The sequence below is a fragment of the Plectropomus leopardus genome, chromosome 11 (assembly GCF_008729295.1).
Source record: "Plectropomus leopardus isolate mb chromosome 11, YSFRI_Pleo_2.0, whole genome shotgun sequence".
NCBI classification, from domain to species: Eukaryota; Metazoa; Chordata; class Actinopteri; order Perciformes; family Serranidae; genus Plectropomus; species Plectropomus leopardus.
The window spans coordinates 1,187,102-1,194,081 of NC_056473.1; the positions used below are offsets into that span (position 1 = coordinate 1,187,102).

General features: G+C 40.4%; 1 pseudogene; it reads left to right on the forward strand.

Annotated features, from left to right (window-relative positions):
- The first annotated feature begins 1,359 nt into the window (after positions 1-1,359).
- LOC121949927 lies at positions 1,360-3,598 on the forward strand (annotated as a pseudogene).
- Positions 3,599-6,980: the final 3,382 nt, after the last annotated feature.

The window sequence follows — 6,980 nt, forward strand, 5'->3', positions numbered from 1 at the left end:
TATCTTAGTATGTGTGTGGCAGGGTATTTATTTGCAGACTCTTCCCTCTGCCTGGATTTTCTCATTTTCTTCTTATTTACTTTCCTGGGCACAGTGCTCTCGGGAGGTCAGGACCTTTTTTGAAACCAACCAGGTGCCAGTAATTAGGTGGCAGTCTGTGTGTCAGTGCCAGACCACAAGCAGCATGCATTCAAGAGAAAGCAGCCAAAATCGTGGACACAGTGCCAGCAAAATGCAAATATGCAGAGTCTGGGGTTTGCCTTCCCTTTTACTTTCACTGCCAATTTTCTTTACAGGCAATAGCTGACAATCTCTGCAAAGTATACCTTAAAAACTGAATGAAATATTCAAAGATTCCAATATTCTAAAACACAAACTGAATATTTTTTATGGCTGTTCATCTGCTATGTGCCCATATACACTTCTAGAAGCTGTGCTGTACCAACAACCTCAGGGGGGACTGAATGCTTCTAGGTGGAACAAGCTTTAATTTGCACTACTGTCTGTTCACAGTAAATAAAAAGAAACCTTGCATTTGGGATTTGTTGCTTTTTTTCCATTGTACCCCCCCTTCACACTTCAAATAAGTACTCCCCGCTCAGCGACACACCAGCTGAGGACAAAACCCTGGTCACTGGTAGCTCTGTTTTGTGAAACGTGAAGTTAGTGACACTAGCGGCCATAGTCAAATGTATCCCTGAGGCCAGAGCGGGCGACGTCGAGTCAAATTTGAAGCTGCTGGCGAAGGCTAAGCGTAAATACAGTAAGACTGTTATTCACATTGGCGGCAATGACACCCGCTTACGCCAATCGGAGGTCACTAAATTAACATAGAGTCAGTGTGTGAGTACGCAAAGACGATGTCGGACACCGTAATCTTCTCTGAACCCCTCCCCAATATGACCAGTGATGATATGTTTAGCCGCATGTCATCACTCAACCGCTGGTTGTTGAGGTTGTGTCCAGCAAATGATGTGTGCTTCGTTAATAATTGGCACTCTTTTTGGGGTAAACCTGGTCTTATCTGGAGGAATGGCATCCATCCCACTTTGGATGGGGCTGCTCTCCTCTCTAGGAATCTGGCCGAGTTTATTAGAAGCCCAAAGCCATGACATCCCAGAGTTGGGACCAGGGTGCAGAGTTGCAGTCTTACACGCTTCTCTGAGCTTCTAGCACAGTCACACAACCATAATGTAAACATTATAAAAATGGTGTCTGTCCCCTGACCATTTTATTTGTTTAAATATAAAATAAACAAAAGGGGAGTTGTACAAGAAAATCTCATAAAAATTAATACATCTCCTGTCAAAGAGCATCATAACAGGAGAAGTTATTAGTTCTGCTTTCTTCATGCTTTTGGATTCAATTGGCTTCAGTCAGTGTGTACATAAACCACCCACCGCTACAACCACACCCTTGATCTGGTCCTAGCATATGGCATAGATATTGAAGATTTATTAGTCTTTCCTGAGATTCCCGCTCTGTCAGACCATTATTTTATAATTTTCAATTTTTTATTACTCGACTACAAGCTCCTCAGTAAGAGTTACTATTCTAGATGTCTATCTGATTCAGCAGTGGCTAAATTTAAGAAATTGATTCCTTCTGCATTATTACCATTTCTCACAGTGACTGAGAATACTCTTTCTAACTTAAGTCATTCTCAAATTGACTGTCTGGTTAATAATGCTACTGGCTGTTGCACCTTTCAAGAAGAAAATAATGAAACAAAGAAAATTAGCCCCATGGTTTAACCTCCAGATCTGCAAATTGAAACAAACATCGCGGAAATTTGAAAGAAATTGGCATTCAATTTCTTGGAGGAGTCCCGTTTAGTCTGGCTGGATAGTCTTAAAATGTATAAGAAGGCCCTCCGCCATGCCAGGGCAAACTATTACTCATCATTAATTGAGGAAAATAAAAACAATCCCAGGTTTTTTTTCAACACTGTAGCCAGGCTGACTCAGAGTCACAGCTCCATAGAGCCTTGTATTCCTTTGGCCCTAAGCAGTGATGACTTTATGTGTTTCTTTAATGATAAAATTAAAGAAACATTGACCTTCGCCGACTTTACACTTTGATTTCTGCATCTAAGCCATCAACATGCCTGCTAGACCCCATCCCAACTAGGCTACTTAAGGAAGTATTGCCCTTATCAGACAACTATTTATTAGATATAATCAATGTGTCTTTATTAACAGGCTGTGTACCACAGTCCTTTAAAGTAGCTGTCATTAAACCCCTTCCCCACTCTCGATCCTGAGATATTAGCTAACGATAGACCGATATCTAATCTCCCCTTTATTTCAAAAATCCTTGAGAGAGTGGTTGCTCACCAACTCTGTGACTTTCTCCAAGATAATAGTTTATTCGAGGTCTTTCAGTCAGGCTTCAGAGTTCATCATAGTACAGAGATGGCACTAGTAAAAATGAATAACAAATTATTGATTGCTTCTGATGCAGGTCTGGTCTCTGCTTTAATCCTGTTAGATCTCAGTGCCGCATTTGACACCATTGACCATCAAATCTTACTACACAGACTGGAATAGTTAATTGGCCTTAGAGGAACAGCACTAACCTGGTTTAAATCTTACTTATCAGATTGATTACAATTTGGTCACACCAATGATCAATCCTCCTCGCATACTAAGGTCTGCTTCGGAGTGCCAGAGGGTTCTGTGCTTGGACCAGTCCTTTTTTCTTTATATATGCTTCTTCTAGGCAACATAATTAGAAAACACTCTATAAATTTCCATTGTTATGCTGATGATACGCAATTATATCTATCTATGAAACCAGATGAAACTGATCAGCTATCTAGACTTCAAACATGTCTTTAGGACATAAAAGCCTGGATGAGCCATAATTTTTTTGATGTTGAATTCAGACAAAACTGAAGTTATTATTCTTGGCCCCAAACACCTCAGGAACTTCTTTTCTAATGATGTAATTTCTCTAGATGGCATTACCTTGGCCTCTAGCACAACTGTAAGGAACCTCTGAGATTTATTTGATCAAGATTTATCTTTTGCCTCCCATATAAAACAAACTTCAAGGATTGCTTTCTTTCATTTGCGTAACATCGCAAAACTTATACATATCCTATCCCAGACAGATGCTGAAAAATTAGTACATGCATTTGTCACCTCTAGGCTGGATTACTGTAACTTCCTTTTATTCAAACAACAAATCTCTTAGGTCTCTCCAACTGGTGCAGAACGCTGCTGCTCGTGTTCTAACCGGAACCAAGAAAAGGGATCATATTTCTCCTGTTTTAGCTTCTCTGCACTGGCTCCCTGTAAAATCCAGGATTGAATTTAAAATCCTCCTCCTTACTTACAAAGCTCTAAATGGTCAGGCTCCATCCTATCTGTCGCAGCTCATAGTTCCTTACCAACCCTCAAGATCACTGTGCTCTGAAAATGCAGGATTACTTGTGGTCCCCAGAGTTTCCAAAAGTAGGATAGGAACCAGAGCCTTCAGCTACCATGCTGCTCTCCTATGGAACCATCTTCCAGTTTCGGTCAGGGAGGCAGACACCATTTCCACTTTTAAGGGTAGACTTAAGACCTTCCTCTTTGATAAAGCTCATAATTAGGGCTGGCTAAGGTTGCCTTGACCAACCCATAGTTAGGCTGACATAGGTTTAACCTGCCCGGGGACTTCCTATGATACGCTGAGCTCCGTTTGTAAGCTTAGCTTAGCCTCAGTAGTTTAGGTTAGCCTTGCATCTGTGATAGCCATGTGGTACTCTCACTACCTACGCATGAGACTCTTATCATCACCCTCAACATCGTCAAAGAGTGCATTTAATAATTTCACACCTATTGTTATTGTAATATGACATGCATCTGTTTCCATTATTGCTGTGCCTCTCTCCCCCTCTCTCCCCCTCTCCTCCTCTCTCTCTTTCTCTTTCCTTTGTTTGTATTTCATTTGTTATTTACGACATCTATTGCACGTCTGTCCATCCTGGAAAAGGGATCCATCATCATCCACTGCTCTTCCTGAGGTTTCTTCCTTTTTTTCCCCTGTTACAGGGGTTCTTTTTTGGGAGTTTTTCCTTGGGTGATGGGAGGGTCTAAGGGCAGAGGGATGTCGTACACTGTAAAGCCCTCTTAGGCAAACTATGTTTTGTGATAATGGGCTCTATTAATAAAATTGACTTGACTTGACTTGACTACTGAAATTGTATCAAACTGTGAATCCAAAAGCGAAGTATGCCAAACCAAGACTTCTGTGTACCATTACACCCTTAAGATGTAGATATAGATATGGATATATCTAGCCTGTGCTCATTCCAAACTTGTAAAATAACACCAGTGCCTTTAGTGTAAGATCGCAATGCCAAAAGCCCTTTGCACCCTGCGCTTATGTTGACATCACAGTAGCGCCATCCCATAATGTCAGCAGTAGATGCAGATGGATACCCCAAAGCGTTATATGTATAGACACAGAAGTCCGCTGCAAAGTGACAACATGTGATGACTTAAGATGAGAACATGTTGAGAACACTGTGGTGTTTTACTATTTTAAATTCAGAAAAAATAAGGGGAAAATAGGAGATGTATCGTGGAAGTTAAAAAATACAAATGAGGTGCAGTGTGGGTAAGGAGGCAAAACAATGACAGGGTTGGGCTAAGATGAAGGAGGAGCAGAGGGGGGAAGGAACAGGGAAGAGTAGCAGGACTCAAGAGAGGAGGTGGAGGTAAAAATGGTTTGTAATTACTCTCTTGCTCTCTAAAATTAGAGGGGAGGACAGTGCTGCCAACCTCCTGCTGGTGTCTGCACCAGCCTCCCTCCTCCACTCCTCTCCCCTTTATTCCACCTCTTATCCTCCCTCCCTGGAGGATATCTCACACAAGTTCTGCTAACCACAATGCTATGGGAGCTTTGACAATCATTTTCATTTATAAAGTGCCACGGTAGCTTTAAGGTTGCATCATTATGTTATTATGCTGGCATTGATTTTAATGTGTTTTGTTAACCCTTTGAAATCTGGATTAAAATCTGATTTTTTGTGTTGCGTTTGGACACTTCTCACAAGTGATTTAAACCTTTGAAACTTGAGCAAATTGGTGTGTTTTTTTTTTTTAAACATAGGTAAAATGAGAAGGACCATCTTTAATAAAATGTCCCACAAATTGCTATAATTTAGTAAAAGGTGACAAGAAAATGACCAAAATATTAAAAAAGCTATGGAAAATGTCAAGAAAACTATAATAATAATAATTAATAAAATTTTGTAAATTCTGTCACTGTTTTTTTTTTCATATTCCTAACAGTTTTGGGGGGCTCATTATCTTATTTGGGGTTTTTTTTTCTCTGTTATTTCTTTCTTTCTTACTAATATGTGGACCATGTCTTGTTGAACTGCTCATTGCCTTTCTCCTCATGTTTTTAAAGGAAATCAAACCAATTTGCTCAGGTATCAAAGGGATAACCTCTCAGTGGGCAGAGTTCTTGGTAAAGGAACAGCAAGGACTGAACTTTCCTTACAGCTACAGGAACACACAGCCTCATTAGCGCTCATTTGGAGTCACACTTTCTGTGGGCCTGGTAAATGGAAGTCTTTCACTCTCTTTTTAGCTCTCCTTCAGTCTTCAGCAGCCCCTGATCAGATTATCTGTCTCTTTAATTGCCAAATGCTTCAGCATGCTGACAGGCTACTCCCTTCAGTTGTCTGTCTGAGGTTTGGTGTTAGTGTTCTCTCAGTGCTTTTCCTCAAAACAACTGCTTGCTATGGCAGGAAACATGATTGATGAGAGTGGCGAGACTGAACCAAAACATTAGAGTCCAAAAGCTGAGAGACACTTTCAAGTAGTGTAGGGCTGAGGAGAACTGCAAAACTGGGTGATAATTTGCTGTGAATTTCTGCTGCAGAGTCTTAAAGACATCAGAGCCTGAATGGCCTTAAACCTTCTAAATTTCAATCAAAGTAAAACAGAGGTCATTGTAATTAGACCCAGCAGTGCCTGTGACACTTACTCTATAAACCTTGCAGTCATATGTTAAGCCCATAGTTACCAATCTTGGCGTCAAAACTGGCATTGATGTTACACTTGATGAACAGATAAATTATGTTGTAAAATCTTTTTTTTTGTTTTCTTTGTTTTTTTTAACATTTCATCTTTTAATGATTTGAAGCACCTCAATAATGCTTTTATCACATCCAATTTACGGGTGGCATGGTGGTGTCGTGGTTAGCACTGTTGCCTCACAGCAAAAGCATTCCTGGTTCGAACCTGTGTTGGAAGGGGGTTCAGTCCGCGGGCGGGGGCCCTTCTGTGCAGAGTTTGCATGTTATCTCCATGTCTGTGTTTTTATGATGATGCATCTGCCATAGTTATTTCGAGACTCTATGTCTGTCTCAAGTAAAAGCTTCCTATATATGGTGAAATCTTAGTCCCTGTAAGTTATGCTTGGCCATAAGTACCTAAGCTGGACCAGTGCCCGTAAATTTAGCAACACAAATACATGCCCCATTCCTCAAAAGAAGTCTAGTACCTGACATGTTAGTAATTGATACCTACCATCTACGTCACAGCATTGTGTAAATACTACTGCCTTTCTGTGTGATCGGTGTCATCCAGCTCATACTATCATTTTGGCACTGTCGGCTCAACGGTGTCTGCTTCCTGAGTATATTGTGAGTATATTTTATTATCCATTTTTGGTTAAATTGCTCACCTGACGAATACACGGTGACAAACTTGTTTTTGATATGACATCTTTGGATGATTCTGTTTTCTGTCATTATGGACTGCTTTAAAAATTCCTTTGATTTGAAATTTGGTTATAAACTAAAACCATTTTCGCTTTACTACGGGTTACTGCTTATCAAAGTTGCCAACCATTAAATAAGTAGTACTACTTGAACTTTTAATACTTATGGTTTAAAATTATATTATGTGGAAAGGGGGACGCCCCGAAAAGCGGTGTAAGTAAGGCACGCGCTAAAACGGTGTTACAGGAAGGAA